This window comes from Benincasa hispida, chromosome 6 (assembly GCF_027475165.1).
Source record: "Benincasa hispida cultivar pf3 chromosome 6, pf3_genome.v1.1, whole genome shotgun sequence".
NCBI classification, from domain to species: Eukaryota; Viridiplantae; Streptophyta; class Magnoliopsida; order Cucurbitales; family Cucurbitaceae; genus Benincasa; species Benincasa hispida.
Genome location: NC_143483.1, coordinates 39,973,356 through 39,999,203, shown reverse-complemented (window position 1 = coordinate 39,999,203; position 25,848 = coordinate 39,973,356). Strand labels below are relative to the sequence as shown.

At 34.1% G+C, this 25,848-nt stretch overlaps 1 long non-coding RNA gene and 1 other non-coding gene across 2 annotated transcripts; both read left to right on the top strand.

The window, feature by feature from the left end:
* Positions 1 to 13,064: 13,064 nt before the first annotated feature.
* Positions 13,065 to 14,741, top strand: LOC120080405 (uncharacterized). Its single transcript, XR_005482505.2, has 2 exons — positions 13,065 to 13,415; positions 14,360 to 14,741. It is a non-coding gene; the product is annotated as an uncharacterized LOC120080405 (long non-coding RNA).
* A 10,869-nt stretch (positions 14,742 to 25,610) lies between these two features.
* Positions 25,611 to 25,717, top strand: LOC120080666 (small nucleolar RNA R71). The gene has a single exon (XR_005482616.1). It is a non-coding gene; the product is annotated as a small nucleolar RNA R71 (small nucleolar RNA).
* Positions 25,718 to 25,848: the final 131 nt, after the last annotated feature.

Sequence of the window (25,848 nt, the reverse complement as noted above, 5' to 3'; positions counted from 1 at the left end):
AAAAAAAACCTACAAAAAGTTGCAGCCCAATCAAATCCCAAAAATGGTGTGAAATACAAAAAAGTCCCACCCGATTTTTCCTCTTCAGCCAATTTTTCCTTCCAACATTTCATCTCCTTCTTTAGCTCGACTTCGTTCACTCTTCTTCTTCTTTGTCTTCTTCTTCTTCTTCTTCTTCTTCTTCTTCTTCCATCATGCTGCTTCACATCGACTTGGTTATTTTCCATCATGATGCTTCTTTGATCGAAGTTGATTGATCTTCCCCAACATTTTTCTATTTAGGTCCATTTATGTTACTATTATTTTAGGTTGTTGAAGCTACAAGAAAAGGAAAACGTACAAAGTTTAGACCAAATATATGTCCAATGTAATTCTATTAGGTAAATAAGGAATTCTATCATTGATAGACAATGATAAAAGTCTATAAAAGTATGTTAGTGATGGTCCATTAAAAAAGAACATGATTGTAAGCTCCATCTTACTTGGGAAAAGAACTGCTCACTGATCTCTGATACCACTTGTTGTCCAAGACGACTATGATCTTCATGTTCACAATCGTAAAACACTCAGATTTAGCGGTTAATAAAAATTCAAGAGTCAGAGGAGGTAGTATGTTGAGGCTTGAAATTCTTCTGTTGTTTACTAAATGGCAGCTCAATCGTGTAGACGAAGCTCCAAGAACTAAACGATAGTTCAATTATGTAAACGATTGGATGAAGTGCTAGACGATCGTGTAGATGACAGTTGACTCGAGCTAGACAATCGTGTAGATGAAAACTGATGAGCTAAACGATAATATAGACAATTGGACATGGAGCTAAACGATATATCAAGCAATGTCTATCACTGTCTAGCAAGCGAGCGCCTATGTGATCATGCAACCCCCACACAATCGTGTAAAAAACTCTACACGATACGATCGTTTAGCAAATGCTATACGATCATGTAGTAAACTCTACTTGATCGCATAACAAAAGCTATCCGATCGTTTTACTTTGTAAAATTTAAAGAAAGCCTTAAAATGAGAATTTTATCCCGAAAAATCCATCAACAATTCATCCACAAATATTTATCACATAAACGCAATGCAGATAAAAAAAAAAAAACCCATAGTTTACTGGTAAATATATTTAAACTACTATCATTGTCTATCAATGTTTAAATATATACTATATACTTTTGAACCCTATCAATTCCATAGTTTACTGATAGACATTGATAGACTTCTATCAGTGTCTATTAACTCTCAACTCAATTACTATAGTGCTATAATGCTTCTAATTTTGATGCCAAAAAATGAATCAACCATGAATAATCCTAATATTGCAACAACTTTTACAAAAAAAAGGAAATCAATATATAAATTTTAATAACCAAAACTGATATACTGTATCAGATGGTAAAAAAAAGAAACACTGACTTTCAAATTGATCATTAGACAAGTTCAGTATCAATAATCATGATCAATTCATCAAGTATCTTCATTTTCAGAATATCTGTGATATACACTGATTGAAAGATATTAGTGGATATTAACACAATGGTACATCAGTGTGAATAGATGATAGACACTGATAGAAATCTATCAGTATATATTAGTGTTTGTGTAAATGGCTATATCACATATTTTAGTCTAGAAAAGGAATATAAACAAAGAAATTCAAGAATTTTATTCATATAAAGATAGTGTTCCATTCACATACAAACTCAATAATAGAAGCAACAAAGGGTAAAAATAACTTTCATAAGTTCTAATATCAATCTAATTGGCAATACAAGGGAAAAAATGAACTATAATGATTACATCATTGAATAATTAGGCGAAGTTTGCAAGTCCTAGAATTGTGACCTTATAATGATAACGACTACATCTTAATGAACTACTTTTAGCTTCACCTATAGATGGAATCCTTTGTTTTTTAGGTCTTCCTGCTGAATGTTTAAAAATAGGAGGCAATGCTCTAATAACATCATCTAAAACCCTCCAATCTAAATGGACTCCAACAGGTTGAACACAACCCATATATGTCCATGACAATGCGTTTGAGTAATAATAATTAGATACATAGGAATAAATATCCATGTTAAGCAGCCGAAGAATAGCAAGTGCATGAGAACATGGAATTTCTTCAAAATCCCATACTCGACAGCTACAAGATCCACAATTAAGCTTTACTAGGAATTGTTTATCACCATCCATTACTGAGTATTCAATGTTGTCAATAGGATGAACCTAATAAATAAAAATGGGAAAAGCAATCAGCACATTACAAACATACCAAATATACAAATAAATAAAAAGTTGTAGAAATCTATCAAGGTTAGGGTGATAGACTTCTATCATGGTCTATCAGTTGACAATGATAGAAATCTATCACTGTTTATCATACTGAATATCATTCTCCTATCAATTTTATAAAGAACACTTACCATGAAACTTCTTGATTGTTCATGTTCATTGCATAATATATTCTCTGCCCAAGGAGTCAAAATTGTTTTCATTGACATACTAGCTTTCCTTCGATCATGAAACCATTTTTGCAGTAAACCTCTAATTGCATCGAGTAAACTTGCAACTGGTAAGTTCCTATTCTCTTTTAAAACAGAATTTACACACTCTGAAGGGTTTGTTGTCATCATTTCATACTTTCTTCTTCAAGATATGCACGAGACCACTTCTCAAATCCTACATTAATAAGGTAACTTCAAATATTTGGAGAAATTGACTCCATAAATCTCGTATTAAACTCAAAGTCATCAACAGTATAAGATTTAGCACAACTAAAGTAAAACTGGTCAATCAATGGATCTTTGAACAACTTCTTCAAATTTCACAGAACATGTTGAATGCACACACAATACTCAACATTGTTAAACACACTAAGATACCCTTTGGAATGCTCAAATGTCGATTAGAGACAATGACAAAATGTTCTCTATCCCTTAAACTAGTTTGTATATGTTCGAAAAACTATTTCCATGATACATCATTCTTAGAATCAAATAGCAAATGTAAGGGGGAAAATATTATTGTTACCATTTAGTGTGGAAGCTGATAATAGAGTACCGCCAAACTTAGACTTAAAAAACATGTCATCAACGGATATGATAGGTCTACAATACCTCCACTCCTCAATAGATGCACCAATAGCCATGAAATAGAATTTAAAATGTACATTTTCATCAATCTTTAAAGCAGTGTACTTTCCTGAAAAAATAATTGATAGCAGCTATCAGTGATAGCTACTCATAGGTAAATGACTAAAAAGCCCACACGCAACCCACTATTTCGCGCTTCTTCTTCCGATTTTCTCATATTGAAAATTATCAGTGACAACAATTGATAGCAGCTATCAGTGATAGCTACTCATAGCTACTATTAGTTACTATTATTAATAACTACTATTAATGATAGCTTTAAATTTGAGAAATATTAATACAACCTTAAAATAGTAACACTAGAAATATCACATTTTAATTTACTATCAGTTTTCAATGGCTATCATTTATATATTTAATCAATTGGAATCAAACTTGAAATATTACAACTAAGGTTATCAGTGGATATCTATGATAAACATAAGTGGTTATCAACTTTTGAAAGGAAACTATCATCTTTCAAAGATGAACATTTAAAATTATAAGTGATAGAAGTCTATAAATAAGAGGTCTATAAGTGACTATATTTAATATTTACCTAAGTAATATTACGAATATCATCAATATCATTCATTTTGTTGATATATATCTAAGTCATATCACTGATATACGGATATCATTGATAGCTTCAATCAGTGGCTATCACCGATAGCTTTTAGCAGTGACTATCAATGATAGACTTCCATAAAATGAAATTGACTTTTATATCATTGATATCATCGATATATGGATATCACCTAAGTTTCATCACCAATATCACTGATATTACTTATATTGTAGCTATCAGTGATAGTTTCTACCATTGATAACATGCTATAGAGATAACTTCTGCCATTTTTTTTACTATCAAATAACATGTCATTGTTGAAAGCTTCTATCACTGATAAACATGCTATTAGTTGTTAACTTCTAGGCATTCCACTTATACTTTAGTTCGAGATTCAACTTTATTAATTAAATTCACTTAGTTGGCTGTCAATAATAGACTTCTATAAGTGGCTATTAATTGTGAAAAAAATTATCAAAGATTAAGCTATCAATGATAGAAAATATTAGTGGCATCACTGATAGACTTTCATTTGCTGTTTATATTTAATATTTTATTTAATAATCAAACTTTATGATTTTCTTGTTGGTGTTAAGTCCTTTATGAATTGAATACTTTCAAATCATGGATACGAAAATCAACCTTATAATTCTTATGGGAAAAAAGGAAGAAACAAAAATCAGATAAAGGAAAGAAGATAAAAAAAAAAGAAGAAGAAGAAGAAGAAGAAGAAGAAGAAGAAGAAGAAGAAGAAGAAGAAGAAGAAGAAGAAGAAGCAAAATCTGAAGAAAGGAAAGGAAATTAAAAAAAGAAGCAAAATGCGGAGAAATGAAAGAAAATTAAAAAAGAAAGAAAGAAAGGAAAGAAACAAAAACAGGAGAAAGAAAAGAAAAGAAAAATAAAAATAAAAAAGGAAAGAGATGAAGAAAAAATCGGAGAAAGGAAAGAAAATAAAAAATAAAAAAAGGGAATAAGAAAAAACCAGATAAAGGAAATAAAATAAAATAAAATAAAGGAAGAATAAAAAACTGGAAGCAAAAACTGGAGAAAGAAAGGAAAATAAAAAAATAAAAAAGAAAGGGAAGTAGCAAAAACCAAAGAAAGAAAATAAAATAATAAATAAAAAAATAGAAAGAAGTAAAAACGGAAGAAAAGAAAGAAAATAAAAAGATAAAAAAAGGAAGATGAGGATATGCAATAAGACAAGACAAAGGAGGAAAAAATTGGAAATTAAAAAAATTTAAAGGTTAAGTAGTCGACACTTATATATTTGCAAATATTTTAAAGAGATGATATATTTTTAGATTTTTTTTCCTTATTTTACTATCTATTACAAATATCCAAAAAAGAACTAGTTTAGTACCTGTTTTTATTTTATTTTATTTATTTAGAGTACAACCCATATCTTTATTTAGGTAATATGACTTTGAACATGTAATCAAAATGGTTATCGATTTGTTTGTGATTAAATTTTGTGTTTAACCATGAACTTTTAGATTTTTGTTGAATAATAACTCCATTAATAACTTTTAGAATTGGCATAATGGTTGTACTATCGACCTCGAGGTTTGAGGTTCGATTTCTCCATCCCATACTTTAATTACAATACCTTTCGAAAAAAGAAATAGGATTTCCAACATATCTAAAAGCTTTCGAATTGGAAGAAACAAAAAAATTAACCTAAATGGGATAAAAAGCCAAAAGCGTAATGAACTACACAGTGATGCATGGTTGCAACACGATGACAAAAAGGGAGAGACATTTTCCAATCGCCTTGCTAAAACAACAATCTCATCAACTGCATTCTTTACTTCAGTAAAGTCTGTCAAGTAGTTATTAATCGATTGACCACCTCCCATGAACTTTTAGATTTTTTTTTTAATATGCAAGTCTTCAAAATTGTTGTAAAAAAAATTTCATAATTTCAATTTTGTGTATACTAAGTATTTAGCATGTAAAAAATATCTAATATATCTCTAAATTTTTTATTTATAGTTTAAGAAGTTTTTGACCTATATGACATTTCTTAAAATTTAGAAATTCATTGAACACAAAATTGAAAATTTAGAGTTGTGCGAACACATAATTCATTTTTTATGTCTAATGAATCTGTTAAGAGAAAAGCAAGGATGTTAAAACTTATTAAACATAAAATTGAAAGTTGAAGAACATTTAAAGACTTTTAAATTTTTAAAACTACATTGGGACCATTGAGAACTTTTTTCCAACCCTCAGAGACTAAAAGTGTTATTTTTAAAATTCTAGGGATCAAACAGACGCTTACCTCAAATTCTAGAGACCAAAACTAAATTTGGCCTAAAGTTTAAAGACATGCATGGCTTAATCTTTGAGACAAGCATATGACTACTGGCAGGATCAACCAGGTAGCATTCCTACATGATATCGCAGCCCACATGATAGCACCAGCCGCCCTTCGGCAGGACGAAAGTAAGCGCCAAATCAACACGAGCCACGAGCGTCATTCGTTCAAGCAATATGCAGAGGCAACATGTTCGAGAGACTTCCCGAGCATATCATGCTGCCAAATGCACTGCATCTGAGAGAGCGAGCACCGACGACACAGGCCGCAACAAGCCTTGGAAAGGCTGAAGCGGAACGTGACGCGAGCTTCCCCATCCCCATTTTGTCCACAGAAAAAAAATCATAAAAAATTCTATTTGAAGACAAATAATATTTGAAATCAATCAATTTTAGGCAAAATATCACATAAGTTTTAGACAATATATCTATTAAAATCCTAAACTAAAAGTTGTATCAATTCCAATCTTAAACATTTGTAAGTGCATTAATTTACCCCTCATTTAGATTTCGTTAAAGAAATATCAATTTCAACCCTTCATTATAACTAGGAAATACGTGCATATGTATGCGAAATTTTGTAGTCAATTTAAAATATAGTAATTTCTTAGCCTGAAATAAATAAAACATTTTCTTTTCATTTTAATTACCATATATTATAAATATTATAAAAAATAGATGTCCATTAGATGCTAATGTTTAGTGTCCATTGACCATGTGTCATACCCCAATTTTTCAAATTGTTGTCCATGTGTCTTGTAATTATTCATTCTTAGTGTCCATGTAATCCACATTCTACTTGTCAAGTTGTCTACAAATAGTGGCATTTGGTGGGTTTTGAAAGACAGGGCAAATTCCAAAAAGTTTGGAGAAAGTGGAGAAATCCACAATTTGTTATTTTATTTATTTTATATATTTATATATATTATGTTTAATTTATTATTTATTTATTTCATATATTTATATTATATTTATTTATTTTAATATTATATTCTATTAGTATCCATATTTCCATTGTGCTCCTCAAATTCACAACACGTTATCAGCACGGGCTCTTGTTGTTTTCCCTACTAAATGTAGGTCCTAAAGGTATGTCAGTTTTCCCTCTTCGTTATAATTAATAAAATTAATGTTGTTTTGCATATTTAATATCTATTAAATTTCTAAAATAAATACCATATTTTATGATAGTGTTGCCATGACAAATCTCACAAAATTAGAATTTGTCACTCTAGATATTAACGATAATAATTATTTGTCATGAGTATTTGATGTCAAAATCCACCAAGATGCTATGAATCTTGGAGAGATTATTAAAGAAGGAAATACAACATCCAGTCAAGACAAAGCAAAAGCTATGATTTTTCTTTGTCATCATCTCCATGAGGGATTGAAAATGGAGTATCTTACAATAAAAGATACCCGTATATTGTGAAAAAAATTTAAAAGAGAGGTATGATCATAAAAAAAATAGTTATTCTTCCTAAAACTCGTTATGAGTGGATGCAGCTATATGATTTTAAATCAATAAGTGATTACAACTCCGCATCATTTAAAATCAGTTCGAAATTATTATTACGCGGAAAGAAAATTACTGATGCTGATATGTTAAAGAAGACATTTTCTACATTTCATGTCTCGAATATGCTCCTGCAGCAGCAATATCGAGAGAAAGATTTTAAACATAATTTTGAATTAATTTCATGTCTTCTCGTGGCCGAACAAAATAACGAGTTATTGATGAAAATCATGAATCTCGACTAACCAAAACGACACCATTCCTTGAAGTGAATGCTGTGAATTTTAATAATAATCATGGTCAAGGTCGTGACCGTGGCAGAGGAAAAAAAATTATTTTCGTGGTGGTCATTCTAATCATTCAAATTTCAAAAGAACCACACAAAATGATGATCACAAAAGAAAAGCTCCACAAGATAAGAGTTCAAAAAGTGTTGAAAATAAATTATTCCAATGCAGAATGACTGGGCATTGGTCACGTACCTATCGTACGTCAAAGCACTTAGTTAGAGATCAAGCCTCCCCGAAGGAAAAAGAGAAAAATGTGGAAGAAAATTTTGCATACCAGGATAATGACATATTTGACCTATCCCATATGAAAATTTTGGATGTGACAGACTTCTTTGAATCTCTTGAAGAGAAAATAAGCAGAATCGATGGAACGTCAAGTATTTCATTTGACTTTAAAAATATCTAGATTTAATGTTTTTTTTTTCATCTTCATGTTAACCTTTGTATATTCCAAATGTTATTTTTCTTATTGTAATTATTTTATTTTAATGAAGAAACTTGGATCATTTACATATGTTGGGTGACTAAAAAATGAGCAAAGAAGATCTATGTCTGGCAGACAGTGCAACTACACATACAATACTTACAAGTAGAAAATATTTTTCCAAACTGACAATGTTGGAAGCAAAAGTCAATACAATATCGGGTTCTACAAACCTGATTGAAGGCTTTGGAAAAGAAAATATTATTTTGCCTATAGAAAGAAAATTTACAATTAACAATGCATTGTTCTCTAGTCAATCAAAGAGAAAACTACTTAGCTTTAAAGATATACGTTGCAATGATTATCATATTGAGACTGGTAGTAAGAATAATGTGGAATATCTATATATCATATCTACTATCGCAAATAAAAAACGTATATTGGAAGAGTTGTCTACTTTATCTTCTTAATTATATTATACTCATAAACGAGTAATTGAAACATATGCAACAATGAACCTAAAGTTCATGAATCCAGACATATTTACAATTTGGCATGACCGATTGGGTCATCTAGGATCTATAATGATGGGGAGAATTATTGAGAATTCAAATGGACATCCATTGAAGTGCCAGAAGATTCTTCATTCTAATGAATTATCATGTGATGCTTGCTCCAAGGAAAATTGATAATTAGACCATCACCAACTAAAGTGGGGATTGAATCACTTGCATTTTTAGAATGAATTCATGGCGATATATGTGCACCTATTAACCCACCAAGTGGACCATCTAGATATTTATGGTATTAATAGATGCATCCAGTAGATGGTCACATGTGTGCTTATTATCATGTCGAAATCTTGCATTTGCAAGATTACTTGCTCAAATAATTAAATTAAGAGTACAATTTCCTGATTATACAATTAAGACCATTCTTCTTGATAATGCTAGTGAATTTACATCCCAAGCTTTTGATAATTATTGTATGTCAATTGGGATAAGTGTTGAACATCCTATAGCTCATATTCGTACACAAAATGGTTTAGCTTAATGATTCATAAAACGTTTGCAGTTAATTGCTAGACCATTGCTTATGAGAGCTAAGTTTCCTACATCTGTATGAGGACATACTATTTTGCATGCAGTATCACTTGTACGCATTAGGCCAATAGCTTATCATAAGTACTCGTCATTACAATTAGCTTATGACCTAGAGCAAAATATTTCCCATCTGAGAATTTTTGAATGTGCAATATATGTTCCAATTGCTCCACCACAACGTACAAAAATGGGTCATCAAATGAGGCTAGAAATATATATTGGATATGATTCCTAATCAATTATTAAATATCTTGAACCCCTGATGAGTGATGTATTTACTGCACAATTTGCTGATTAATGAGACAAATTTTCCAACATTAAGGGGAGGAATTAAGAAGTTGGAAAAAGAAATTACATGGAATGCATCGTTATTGTTTCATTTAGATCCCCATACAGATCAATGTAAACTTGAAGTCAGAAGATAATTCATTTGCAAAATATAGCAAATCAGTTACCAGATGCATTTATAGATGCAAAGAAACTAAATCACATATACTAGCTGCAAATGTTTCATCGAAAATTGATATCCTAACATAGCAAATTGTCACTAATGAGTCTGGAACACACCAGAAGTGTGGTAGATCAATGGGTTCCAAAGATAAAAATTCTAGGAAAAGGAAATAATTAATAGTTAAGAAGACTTGGTTAAGGATGTAAATACCCATAAAGAAATCCTTAACATGACAAGTGAAGAAGGTGAAATACCTAAAGATAATAATGAGATTTCAATAAACTATGTCATGACAGGAAAAAGATAGAAATGAACTCATATAGTTATTGACAACATTTTTGCGTATAATGTTGCTCTTGATATTATATCTGAAAATGAAGATTCTAAACAAAAATTTGTTGAAGAATGTCGATATAAGATTGACTTCAGTGGAAATAAGCAATCAAGATAGAATTAAACTCATTTTCAAAACATTAGGTTTTTGGACCAGTAATCCGAATACCAGAAGGTGTCAAACCTGTGGGATACAAATGGGTATTTGTAAGAAAAAGAAATGAAAATAATGTGGTCACAAGATATACTGCAAAACTAGTTACACAAGGTTTTTCACAAAGACCTAGTATTGATTATGAGGAGACGTATTATCTGGTGGTGGATGTAATTACATTAAGATATTTAATTGGTTTGACTGTGTATGAAAATATGGACATGCATCTTATGGATGTAGTCATAACATATTTATATGGATCTCTTGATAATGATATTTATATGAGAATCCTCAAAGAATTTAAGGTACCTGAAATATATAAATCAAATTCCTAGGAATTGTATTCAATAAAGTTACAAAGATAGCTATATGGATTAAAACAATTAGGATGAATGTGATACAATCGTTTGAGTAGATATTTGTTGAAAAAAGGATATCAAAACAATCCAAAATGTCCATGTGTTTTTATAAAAAAATCATAGTTAGAATTTGCTATTATAGCTGTATATGTTGACGACTTAAATATAATTGGAACTTCTGAAGAGTTTTCAAAGGCAATAGAATATCTTAAGAAAGAATTTGAGATGAAAGATCTCGGAAAAACAAAATTAGCATTTAGCATATGTGATATTTGTTCAACAATGAACTTATAAGGAAAAGTTTTGAAAAAAAATTATATGGAGAAAACACATCCATTGAACATTCCAATGGAAGTTCATTTATTAGATGAGAAGAAAGATATATTTCGACATCGAGATGATAATGAAGAACTTCTTGGTCATGAAGTACCATATCTTAGTGCAATTGTTGCACTTATATATCTTGCTAATAATACAAGACCAGATATTGCATTTTAAAAAATTTATTAGCAAGATATAGTTTTTCTCCAACTAAAAGATATTGGAACAGAATTAAGCATATACTCCGTTATCTCCGAGGAACAATTGATATGAGTTTGTTTTATTCAAATAAATCGAATTTTGATCTGGTTGATTATGTAGATTTTGGATATTTATCTAATTCACACAAAGTTAGATCTCAAATAGGTTATCTATTCACATGTGGAGGAACTGCTATATCATGGCGATCGGTGCAACATACCATAACAACCACTTCCTCAAATCATGCTGAAATTCTTGCAATTCACGAGGCTAGTCGAAAATGTATATGATTAAGATTAATGAATTATTACATTCGTGGAACATGTGGTTTGTCTTCTAGTAAAAATCTTCCAATAATATTATACGAAAACAATACAACATGTGTATCTCAAATCAAAGGAGGATATATTAAAGGAGATAGAACAAAACATATTTCACTAAAGCTTTTATGCACTTATGATCTTGAAGAAAATGGTGACATCACTATACAACAAATTTGTTCAAAGATAACCTGGCAGATTTATTTACAAAGTCATTACCTACAACAACCTTTGAAAAATTGGTGCACAACATAGGAATGTGGCGACTTGGAGATCTCAAGTGATGTTTCCATGAGAGGGAATAAATGTAATGTATTCTTTATAAGAGTATTAGATTATATGAAATATGTACTCTTTTTCCTTTACAAGGATTTTTTCTCAATGGGTTTTTCCTAATAAGATTTTAATGAGATATATTTTATATATATAATGGGCATCTAAGGGGAAGTATTATAATAAGATAAAAAATAAATACCCATTAATTGCTCATTGTTAGTGTTCATTGACCATGTGTTATGTCCCCATTTTTCAAAATGTTGTCCATGTGTCTTGTAAATACTCATTCTTGGTATCCATGTAATCCACAACATGCTTGCCAAATTACCTATAAATAGTGACATTTGGGGGGTTTGGAAAGACTACATTAGGCAAATTTCAAAAGTTGGAGAATGGAGAAATCCATAATTTGTTATTTTATTTACTTTTGTTATTTATTTTATTTTATATATTTATATATGTTAAGTTTGATTTATTTTTAACATTTATTTTTTATTATTTAGTTATTCCATATATTTATATTTTATTTGTTTATTTTAATATTATATTTCATTGACATCTGTGATCCCATTGTGTTTCTCAAATTCACAATACCATAAACTTTTAAAGTTAAAAAATGTAACAATTTTTTTTTAACATATTTTCATATTATCGATTTTTTAAGAATAAAGTATTCTATATTGCATCGTACAAAAAAAACATTGTTTTGTTAGTAACTACTTGAAGAGAATGATGAAAGAGGATTTTATGAAAAAAATTAAAAATTAAATAGTAAGATATTTTCCTCCCCATAAAATCTTGTAATTTTAATTTAAAGTAGCTAAAAGATGTTTAGTTTTTGTTTAAAGATGATTTTGTTATAAAACATTATTTGCAGTTTGTTATAATCTTCATTAAATTTATGTAAAAGTTTAATACAATATAATAAAAAAATTAAGATTATATTTTAATTTTAGAAAACCAATACAATACATGTAAAAGTTTAATTTGAAAGCTAAACATTACTTTTGGAATTAAGTAATCTCAATTTTCTTAATTATTTTAAAATATTTATTCTAATTTTTAAGTAAAAATTCAATATTCTTGACTAATTTATGCACATGTGTATAATTTAAATCTCCGAACTTTTTATATATAGATTTACTTTATTACTTGTCTTTTTAAAGATCTTGTATATTTTCTCCCAAATTTTTGCTATACAAAGGGCTGCTTGCAAACATAACATTTTGGCCCAAACTAATGGTAGATATAGTATTAACAAAAAAAAAAAAAAAAAAAAGCAAATATTGCCAAATTTGATTCAGCCCATGGAAAAAGACTAAAATGCCCATCAATTGATGATCAAACCACATCCATTCATCGATGATTCACCTTTCCAAATCCCTAGCCAATCGATTATCTTAAAATGGTGATCTTCTTCAAACGGCAATCCCTAGCCCACGATCAATGTTAGGGTTTAATTTCTTTCTTTGTTTGCTAAATAAACCTTAACCCAATTGATCTTCTTCAAACGAGATCTTCATTTCCAACATTTGCCAAAACCTTAACATCTACCAATCGAAAAACTCTAACATCTTTGTTTAACATCCGTCATCAACTCAAGCATCTCGTCGTTGATCTTCCAATCTCTGAAACAAAGGTGAGATGCTTGCTTATTACTTCTTCTCTCTGTTTTATAGATTTTGAACATGTAACATAAGTTGATTGAACTTATGTGTAGATTGATTATTATACTATTTCTTGTTTTTTTATTAGAGTCTAATGGTGATTGAAATCTACTTCAATAAGTTTGGGATACCTTAAACTTCAATAGGCTTGAAATTGGTCATAGAAATCTGTCTGTCTTTTGTTTTTTGATTGGGGTACTTTAAACTTCAATAGACTTAAAGATTGTTGAAAGAATTCTATTTGTTTTTTGTTTTTTTGTTTTTCATTGGGGCCTATCGGTGATAGAAATCTTTTTGTTTTTTGTTTTTTGTTTTTCAATTGGCTTAAACTTCAATTGGTTGGGGTACTTTAAACTTCAATTGAAATCAGTGATACAAATATATTTGTCTTTTATTTTTTGATTAGGGTACTTTAAACATCCATAGGGTTGAAAAATGTTGAATAATTTGTTTTTTTTTTTTTTTTGTTTTTAATGAAATGTAAGTAAATGTATAGTTTCACTCTTTTTTTTTTTTAAGTTTTTGTTGATTAGAGTCTATCAGTGATAAGTTTCTATCATTGATATACTTGATAGATGTTGAATTTATTTTCATGCATAATTCCACAGTTTTTTTTGTTTTTTTATTAGAGTCTGTTAGTGATAGGTTTCTATCACTGATAGACTCTGATCAATAAATCAAACATGCTATCACTGATAGACTTGAAGTGGTGAAGTCTATCAGTGATGGGTTATCACTGATAGACTTTACCATTTCAAGTCTATTAATGATAGAAACATATCGGTGATAAGTTTATCAATGATAGACTTTACTACTTCAAGTATATAAGTTATAAGCTCTATCATCGATAAACTTGAAGTATTTAGTTTGTTGGTTGAAGTGTTTATTACTATTTTAACATATTGATAATTGAAAGACACAACTATGGAAAGCGAACAAAAAAGGGGGGAAAAAGAACTATGGAACTTGAAGAATCATTAGCCTAAACTGTCAAAGAAGATGTTGGAGAATGAAAATGACCAGAAGGTTGCAAGAGAATAGAAGAATGCAAAGGACCAAAAGAATACAAAAGACCAGAAAAAAACTTTTCCAAAGCAAACAAAGCATTCTCCTAGAATCAAGGACTGTGCCCCTAGTTTTGACTTAAAAATCTCCCAGATGTAATACTATAGTTGTGACTTAGTTTTAAGGATATTGTACTACTTTAATATTGTGGCTATTATAGTACCTTAGTTTTTGTGGATACTGTAGCATCAGTAATTGAAAAAAATCCACGATAGATTTCACAGTGACATTAATTTCATTTGTAGTTGATTTTGTCATATAAATATAGAAAAATGATAGATCGTTAGTTGAATCATTACAAATTATGTCCCTTTTTGCTTTCTTCTTTAAAGTTCTAAGGACTAAACCCTTGTTATTATTGAAGAAACCCTGTGAAGAGACCATAAAGCAGAAGCGAATCATCCCGATTTTTCCAAATTTTATAGAGACAATGAAATTATGCATTTAACCTAGAAAATTACAACATGCACAAAACAATACAAAGAATAATTAAAATAGGTTTCAAAACCCTTACCTTTGAAGAACGAATCTTCACTGAAAAAATCCCTTGAACAATTGGACAGCACCACAATGGCTTCCGCGGTATTCTCTGGGTGAGAATCTAGGAGAGTGTGAGGCTCTGGTTATTTTGGATTTATGAGAGGGATAGAGATTGAGTGAGAGAATCCAGAGTAAGAAGGAAGGGGATTATCATAGAACCTTTCTATGTTTTTCAAGAAAACGTTTGTATTCAGTTTTCACAAAGGTGGGATACCCCTACTCTCATGTCTGAGAGAGTAAAAGGTGGGGAGGACTTCCATAATTAGTTTTTTTAATTAAAATAAAATTAATAAAATTATTTTAATATATATATATATATGTGATAACTACTTTATCATATAATATATATTAAACTATATGTTATATCAAATATAACATATAATATCCCATACAATATAACCTATAGTTTAATTCTCTCAACAACGATATTTAATGTAAATCTCATTTATATTAAATTTAATTATATGAATCCAATTCACATAATAATATTTGAATCATATTCAAATATCTAATTTGTCTCAAATAAATACTTAATATTATAATGTATCAAATACATTATAGTAATTTTATCATATATAATTAAAATTTAATTAATTATATCATATATAATTAATTCCCTCAATTAATTTGAACAATTCAAATTAATCCAAAAACTGATTCTCATTAAATCCCATTAAGCTACCGAGGGGACCTCATGAACCTGTAGCTTGAAGCTCCAACGATACGTAGATAATTAATTAAACTCTTTAATTAAATTATTCACAATCCATTAAGTGTCGAACGCTCCACTAGAGACCGACAGCTATACTATTCACACTACAGATATATATTTGTGTCCATTGGATATAACCAATCAACAGTACAATGATCTTTCACAAATTGCTCGTAAATACAGTTGGGCCAAAATTACCATTTTGCTCTTGTAGTTACATCTAACTTCTTAAGTACCATTGATCTCTCTAATGAACAATAAATCATAGTCTAACTATAACTAAACACTTCTCGAGCCAGGAGAGGATGTGGTGCCACATTATTCAAACCCCGGAATCAGCCTTTAGGGAGCAATTTATCTACTAACACGAAAGTACAATGAGTATGCAAGGGAACAGGTTGAGAAGGGATTTAGCTAACACTTCCTAAGATTGTGTTCACGTTATGCGATCATGCTACACACATACGACAATAAGTCATCTCTCAATGCAAATGCTATAGCTCTAGTTTTAGAACGCATGCAATGTATGTGATGATGTTTATAGGACTTATGTCTAAGTCTCTATTCTTGTCTATGCGATGATGAATGACATACACATACACAAGGCAACCATATACTGTCATAACCTATTTCTAGGGTATATGCGATGCATGTTAGCAAATAGAGCTTATCTCTAAGTCTCTATCTCTTACTTATGCAGATCTAATCTTGCTTTCTCAAGTCTAGATTCTAACCTAGCTCTCTCAACTCTTAGGTTCTTTCTTTAGATCTCTCTCGAGTAGCTCTAAAGAGGTGATGGACGCAACATAAGACAAGATGATTGCATGCAATGAAGATCTTAGGTTATGCTAGCTAAGTGCTTCTCAACCCATTCGAAAGTTTAGTTACTCATGCGTAATGTAAAGAGAGTGAATAGATGTAGAAATGTAGGTTCCATTCTATAAATGAAATCGAAATACAGAATGACAATGGGAAATAAAGATAAGGAGCCTGGTAGTAATTTCTTGCTTCCCAAGGCTTTTACACCATTTTTCTCTACTTTGCTCAAAGAATATTCTTGCTTTCACAAGAGTCGGTCCTTTCTCTGTTTTCCACACTCCCTGGCACTCTCTCGAGCTGACCAGGACGATCTTCTTGCATCTTCTCTCTTCTCTCGCCTCTGCCTTCTAAGTAAAGGCTAACTATCTTCTATGTGGTGAACTCGCTATATGGCTCAACTAGAATAGAACCGAACCGAACTTCTTTAACGAAGGTGGCCTTCGGTATTTATAAAGCTTCAGGGTGAAGAGCTTTTTCTCTCAAATGATTGCACTGATGGGATGTCATTAATTCTCTGTCTGATGCGTCGAATAATTGTCAAAAAAAAATTCGTTAATGGCTTGTCAACTTAATTCAGAATCGACCGTCATCAGCTTTCTGTCCCATCGTAATTTATTAAGCTTTCACCTTGATGCGTCGGCTCTATGCGACCACCTTCTTGAGTAGATTTTCGCGAACGCAAATGATCGAATAGCCTTGCGGTCGCAATCTCTTAATGCGCTCGAACGCTAATTTCCTTGGATCGCACTTCCGCCTTGCACCAACGCATTTTCCTTCACAAAATACATACATTAGCTGCTTTAATGCGATGGACGCATGCGATCGTAATGTTCTAAACTTAATGCTTTTGGACGCAATTTTATATATTTTTACCGTCACAATCCTTCATTGTTTTATATCTTTGCGCTGTAATAACGTGCATTTCTGCCCGTTATCACACCCCAAATTTAAAATAATGCTTGTCCTTAAGCATAAACTAAAGATTTTCTCTAGAAAGTCGACCACCTTCTTCTTTCCTAGATTTCTCAAGATTTCCTTATTCAAATCCTATGTACCAAAATCTCCTTGATTCTTATCTGGGTCTCTTCTTAAAATATTTCTAAAATTTAGGGACCGTAAGTTTAACCTTAAAAAAGACTTTACTAGTTTCCAGGGCATCGCATGATTTATTTCATTAAAAAAAAAATCAACTGGGGTGTTTTCAACTGATTTTTATCCTTGCGTAGTTTAGTCATATATTTTTTTTCTATGACCTTGCGTTGATCCGAGTGCCTAGCCTTCATTTTGGCTTGCCCCTACGTGTGTCATGCGAATATCCAACTACGAGCAAGGTACTCTTTCTCAGTCTGAACTCATGCCCATTTGACAACGGAGTTGCGATCATTTTATTTATGAGTTGATCACGATTCCTACCTTCGTTTTGGCATGCGGACATCCAACTACAAGTAGGATCCGATCGCAACGTTATGGTTTTTTTTTTATAGAAATGCCTAAAAATAGCAAGGTTGAAAATGAATACCACACCCCCAAATTTAAACGCAGCAATGTACTCATTGCTAAAAGATTGAAAAAATTCACGCAATGCTCTTAGGAAGTTTCGTCAAAGTCAGTTTGAAAGAAAGCTGGTGGACCACTAACTTCTAGAAATATTTCATGAGTTGATTGTCCTAAAATTAAGTTGATTTTAGTGCATATGATGAAAAATAGAGGCATGCATTTCACCAATGAAATCATAATTGGAAAAGGGAAATAATGTGGTGACATACTAAATTAATCCAATTTGTAATGATTGCGCCAACTAAAGAGGATGCGATGATAAAATTATCAAAATTAAAATGAGATGTGATAGAGCAAAATTTGGAACAAAAAAAGTCAAGGAAAGATACAACCCCCAAATTTGCTCTGTCGCCCGCATTATTTGTGATCGCATCCTTCTTTGTGGCGAACTGCTTTCTTCAATTGCGGTGGCGAAACAAGCTAGTTGCGTCTTTCGTACAGCTCCTCCATAATCGTTCACCACGATCATTGCAAAGAAAATATCGAGAGGGTCAAATAAAAGACAAAGTTAACAAAATCTTTCTCCTTTTTTTTGTAGAAGGATAAAGAAATGATAATGAATATAACGAGGTAGAATTAAGTTCATGAATTGAAGGTTTCAAAGGATACTTCAAAAAACTTGTGTCCCTGATGAATTTGAATCGCATGATTGTGCAGGGACTGCCCACTTCTTTTTCAGTCAGAATTTCTTAGGTGCACGGAGGTGTTCTCGCGGTGCAAGTCTTCTCCGTGATAAATTTTGACTCTTTGCCCATTGACTTTGAATGTGTTGGTCCCATCTTCATTGGATAACTCAACCGCGCCATGCAGGAATACCTCTCTGATTATGAAGGGTCTAGACTAGCGTGACTTTAATTTCCCGAGAAAGAGTCGTAGCCGCGAATTGAATAATAAGACCTTTTGTCCAACTTGGAGATTCTTCTCACATAATTGTTTGTCATGACAGCGCTTTGCCCGCTCTTTGTAGATTTTTGCATTCTTGTATGCGTGAGTTCTCCATTCCTCAAGCTTGACCAACTGAAGTTTCCTTGCTTCCCCTGCGGCCTTTAAGTCAAAATTTAGCTTTTTCACTACCCACAGTGCTTTATGCTCCAGCTCAAGCGGTAAATGACATGCCTTTCCGAACACCAGCGCATACGGGGACATGTCTATAGGTGTCTTACAGGCGGTTTTGTATGCCCACAAGGCATCGTCCAACTTTTTTGCCCAATATTTTTGTGAAGGTTTTACCACCTTCTCTAATATCAACTTGATTTCTTCGTTGGACACTTCAGCTTGACCATTTGTTTGTGGATGGTATGTGGTGGCCACTTTATGGAGGATATTATATTTGAGCAACAAATTGTTGACGATGTGATTAACAAAGTGGGAGCCTTCATCACTTATTATGGCACGTGGAGTGCCAAAACGAGTGAAAATATTTTTCCTTAAGAACTTGGAGACTACCGCCGCATCGCTTGCGATGCACGATACCGCTTCTACCCATTTGGAAACGTAGTCGACGGCCAATAGAATGTATTTGTGACCATTTGATGGTGGAAATGGTCCTATGAAGTCTACGCCCCAGACATCGAACAATTCCAATTCTAAGATGATGTTCATGGGCATCGCATGCTTCCATGAAATGTTTCCCGTGCGTTGGCACCGGTTGCATTTCATCGCATAGTCTCTTGCGTCCTTGAATAACATTAGCTAAAAATAACCACTTTGTAACACCTTTGCTGCTGTGCGTTGGCCTCCAAAGTGTCCTCCATATGGCGAGTCATGGCATTGTGATAGTATGCATTGGTGAGCAGGATCTGGTACGCATAGGTGCAAAATCTGGTCTAATCCCTTTTTTTTTAGAGATTTAGCTCATCCCAATAATATGATTTGCATTCATGTCTGAGCCGCCTCTTTTGGTGGGCTGTATAGTCTTCAGGAAATTGTTCGCAAACTAGAAAATTGACCGCGTTCGCATACCATGGTAATTCCTCAATTTTAAATAGTTGCTCGTCTGGGAAAGTTGCGTTCACCTCTGACTGGTTGCAGTCAACTTCTAGATTTTCTAGTCTGGATAAATGGTCCGCAACTTGGTTCTCCGTCCCCTTGCGATCAATGATCTCCATATTGAATTCCTGGAGGAGGAGAACCCATCTAATCAATCTCAGCTTTGCATCTTTCTTTGTCATCAAATATTTTATCGCCGAGTGGTCAGTGTGAATTATTACTTTAGTTCCCAGCAAGTAAGCTCTGAATTTTTCCAACGCAAATATCACCGCAAGCAATTCTTTCTCTGTGGTAGTGTAATTTGTTTGAGTAGGGTTGAAGGTTTTACTCGCATATGTGATGGGGTGTAGCATTGTTTTCTTCTTTTGCGCCAGTACTGCTCCCATCGCATAACTGTTTGTGTCGCACATTAATTCAAAGGGTTGTGTCCAATCTGGTGCGATCAACACAGGTGCAATTGTTAATGCGTTCTTCAGTATCTTGAATGCATTGAGGCATTGGTCATCAAAGTCAAACGCCCTTTCTGCCTCCAGCAACGCACTCAACGGTCGTGCAATCTTTGAAAAGTCTTTCACAAAACGTCTATAAAAGACAGCATGTCCTAAGAAGCTTCTGACAGCCTTCACATTCGTTGAAGGTGGAAGCTTTTCAATCGCCTCAATCTTTGCCTTGTCCACCTCCAGTCCATCCTTGGAGACTTTGTGCCCAAGCACAATACCTTTCTTCACCATGAAGTGGCATTTTTCCCAGTTTAGCACAAGGTTCGTCTCTTCACATCTCTTCAGTATCTTCTCTAGATTATTGAGACAGACTTCGTATGTTTGCCCATACATCGAGAAGTCGTCCATGAAAATTTCCACAAAATCTTCAAGATACTTAGAAAAGATGGCCATCATACACCTCTGAAAAGTGTTCGGTGCATTGCATAGGTCGAACGACATGCGTCAAAATGAAAATGTTCCATAGGGGCAGGTGAATGTGGTTTTCTCTTGATCCTTAGGAGAAATCATGATTTGGTTATAGCCGGCATATCCATCTAAGAAGCAGTAATAATAATTTCCATCTAGGCGGTCTAGCATTTGGTCGATGAAAGGCAAAGGGAAATGATCCTTTTTTGTCGCCGCATTCAGTTTGCAGTAGTCCATGCAAATCTGCTTGTGATGACATGCAGAAATGTGTGTCATCTTAGGCCTTTTATTTAGAATTATGAAGGCTGTTAAGTAGAATATGCGGCAATTATGTTGGGAATTCATGAGAAAATGAGCTTGCGGCGTTCAACATTGAGAATCTTGGCTAACCCATTATTATGCGTTCAATTGTCTATTTTTATAGCTAATGCAGGAAGTGGATACAAACACGGAAGCCGGACTACCACATAGACAGCCGCATGCGGAGAAAATATCCATCGCAAAGGCAAAGGCATTCGATTAACTCATGGGTGTTGCAGTAATCAGCCGCATGCGCCCATTGCATAGGAGTTGCGATCGTCAAGCGATTACGGTCATCGTGTAGAAGTTGCAGTATTAAGCAAATGCGATCATTGCACGATTGCGGCTACACGATAACGCATAATAGAGGGATCAACGTAAGGTTGGTGGAATGAACGCATCAACGCATCTCTCGGAAAAATCAAAAGATGATGTTGACATTTCACCTACCACTCCGTTAGCAGCAGAGATTCAGAAAAGGACTAACGCGCCACGAATGTCAGAATCAGAATAGTCCATTAATGCGGTCGGCAATCCAAGCTCTATAAATAGAAGCCGCTGAGCAGAATTTCAACTTATCCAGGGATTATCCCCGCGATCCAGACTAATGCTTGAGAAGAAAGCTTGAAAGTTCTTCATCTCCCTCATCCATTCCAAGTGACGACCGGAGCCTTCGATCAGAGCTAGATCTCGAGAGAGTCAGCTCCACCGTCCTTCCATGACACCACCGGCAGCCTTGATGCACATCCGCTGGAAGCAAGTCATTGCTTCCAGCCGGTCATTTCATTTTCTCTTCTCTTCTTATATTGTATTGTATTACATTTTAGGATTAAGGAATTAATACATTATGTGTTCAATGCATTTATGTGTTTCCTTCGATTCCATATCCATCTTCTTTACTTGGCATCTTTAACTTTCATTGCATCACTTAGTGAGACTGCTAAAATATCGCATACTTAGTCATGTGGATTAGAGATATGAAGCATGTAGCAAACCACCGAGAGGTGTGCATTGCGTGAGTGTGTGAGAAAACCTTATTTTCTTAATGTGAAGCTAATGCAACACTTGTCTATGAGTAAAGTCAACAACAACTAACTACCCGGGAGGGTAAGTGGTTAGTCGCATTAAGCAATGCAAGCTATTGTTCACTAGAGATAGGAATAATCATGCGTCAGCCAAGTTTATGTGGTTACCTTGTCTTATGTATGCGTCCATCACACCTTTAGAGCTACTCGGGAGAGAGTCTAAAGAAAGAACCTAAGACTCGAGAGAGTTAGGTTAGAATCGATGCTCGAAAGAGCTAGATTAGGTTTGCATAAGCAAGAATGGAGACTTAAGAATAAGCTCTGTTTGCCATCACACAGCATATGCACCATACAGATAGGATATTGCATGCGTCTAGGAAGTAGGATATGGTGGTGATATGCGGCCAGCACACTCATGCGGTGAGAGCACGTGAGCGGGTTATGGAGGTTTAGGCAGGCATAGGCTTCTCAACACTATCACATATACATTGCATACGTCCTAGAATTAGGCTCAAGTATGTGTAGCATGACTGCATAGCTTGCGTTGGCTAAGGTTGCCCTTGCGGTCAAGCTTAGTGTGCAGTGAAAACATCTCCACATTTTATCTATTTTTCCATCCATTTACTTCTTGTCAATAGTTGTCGTGTCTCTACCTCTCATTCATATTCTCATTGTGTTGTCTATTAGTTAGGAATAGGAGTAGTGTTAGCACAGAAACCCCTCCATCATTCTTTTATTCATCCACCGCATGCACATTACTGCATACATCTAGTTACAAGTCCCTGAGTTCGACCTCGGATCACCCGAGAAATTTGTGTTCGCATTATACTTGGCGTGAGCACAAGAAAACTTGTGACAGGAATGCATGGTCATCGCATACATTCATTAACGCATAGTTCATTCCAACGCATGACCACCGACGCATGATAATCAATGCATACTTTAAGAACATGCATCGCATATTGCGTTCACGTAATTTTAGTTATCAAGTCCTTGACAATTTGCTAATATAAATTCCCATCATCAGCCAGCCAATGACGGTTCTCATTGGTATCAGTTCATTATTTGCATTTGGGACTATTGTCATCCCTCCTTTCTTTGTCACACATTGCATGGGGCTGACCCACGTGCTGTCGGAGATTGGATAGATAATTCCCGTGTCTAACCACTTGATTATCTCCTTCTTCACGACCTTCTTCATCGCAGGGTTGAGTCTGCGTTGATGTTCAATCGATCCTCTTTGATTGTCCTCGAGACGAATCCTATGCATGCAATATGTGGGGCTAATTCCTCTAATGTCTGCTAGCGTCCAACCAATTGTTTTTATGCGCTTTTTCAGGATGCTTAGCAGCGCATTCTCTTGATCTTCATTAAGTGCAGAGGAAATTATTACAGGTAGCATTTCATTCTGCCCCAGAAACGCATACTTCAAGTGGTTTGGAAGGGGTTTCGGCTCTATTGTTGGTGGTTATTCCAAGGATGGTTTTGTTGTTTTTCTTTCTTCATTCATTGTCAGCTTGTCTTCTTTGGTTGTTGTTTCTGTGATCACATTGCAGGCTACTATGGATGCGGTCGCATCCTCATCTTCATTTTCATCTTCAGACTTTTCTTCTTCATTCAAACTTGGTTCATCATCGGACTCGTTGAGGTCTTCTTCTTCAGGATATTTCATGGCTCTGATAATATCAAACCTGAGCTTCTGTCCATTCACGCTTAGTGTGATCTCTCCCTTGTACACATCAATCTGAGCATGATCAGTGGATAAAAACGGTCGTCCCAGGATGATGGGTACATCCTTGTCGCTTCATAGTCCAAGATGATGAAGTCTGCCGGTAATATAAATTTGTCAATTGTGACTAATACATCATTCACCTTCCCTTCTAGATGCACAAGGGATCTATTAGCCAACTGGAGAGTCACCGTCGTGGGCGGCAGCTGCCCCACATTCAGTCACTTAAAAATTGAAAGGGGCATCAAGTTGATGTTGGCCCCAAGATCGCAAAGCACTTGACCAATATATAACCCTCCAATTGAGCAAGGTATTATGAAACTTCCGGGGTCGCGCATTTTTTGTGGAATAATGGTTTTTGCTTTTTGCATCAATGCCACCGTTGCGAACTTACCAGTGTTTCTCTTCTTCATTACCATGTCCTTCAGAAACTTCGCATACTTTGGCATTTGCTCAATCGCTTCAATGAAAGGAATGTTTATATGCAACTATTTCAGCATATCCATGAAGCGTTGATACTGCACTTCATCATTTTTCTTCTTTTTAAGTCTCTGGGGGAATGGTGGCAGTTGTATTTTCACGGTTCCCTGTTCTTTTGGCTTTGAAGTGGACACAATTTCTAGTTCCATCGCCTTCTTTTCTTCTGTTTCTTCCTGAGTCAATGGGGTCTGTGGTTTCATCGTAATGGGAGCAGTTCTACTCAGCTTCTTCTTCTCCTCCACCATAGTATTTTCGCTTCGCAACGTCACAACTTGACATTGCTCTTTTCCTGTACCCTCTGGGTTGCGAGGAGTTCTGTTAAACTCGGCAGTGCCCCTTGCGGTCTATTCTTGAGTTCGCCCACAATCTGTTCTATCTGAATTTCAAGATTGTGGATGGACATCGTTTGATTCTGAAGCATTATTTCATTCTTTTCAATATATTGCTTCAGTAAATTCTCCAAATAAGAAGATTGCGGTGCCTGCGAACTGCTGGCTTGATTTTTCGTTTGAACGTTTGTTCGAGGGAAAAATCCTGGTAGCCCTTCTTTTTGTGCCAATGGTTGAAAATTTTGTTGTTGATTTTTCCACATGAAGTTAGGGTGGTCTCTCTACCCAGGATTGTACGTATTAAAAAAAGGATTATTCTTCATAAAATAGATAGACTATGGGTTCCTCGGGCATTCTTCCATTGGATGGCCTTCACCGCAAATAGCACAACTTGTGCTCGTTTGGTTGATTGCGTTGACTTGCCCACTATGCGTTCTTGGGCTGTTGATTGTGATTCCTTGTATCAAATTCATCATCGCAGTCATTTGGTTTTGAAGGGATGCGATGGCCCCGTTATTTGCGTCACTGTCCTTGATTCTCAATCTTTGATCGCTTTCTCTCCAATCTTCATGATTTTTCAAAATGCGATCAAGTATGGTCTTAGCCTCATTGTAAGTTTTATCAAGCAGACCTCTAGCTGCTGCTGCATTGGCAACCGTCTGCGATGCAGGGTTCAATCCGTGATAGAAAATTTCCATCTGTAAACAATCTGGTAAGCCATTATTCGGGCAATCTATTACCAGCCTCTTAAACCTCGCCCAGGCGTCACTGAGTGATTCGTCAATATCCTGTTCAAAATTAGTGATCAACTTCCTCCTTCTGGCATTCTCCGTCGGGGGGAAGTACTTCTTCATGAACTTCTCAACTACTTGTTCCCATGATGTAATCTCCCCTGGTTCGAGAGAATAAGCCCATTTTCGTGCCTGGTCACACAACGAAAATGGGAATAGTG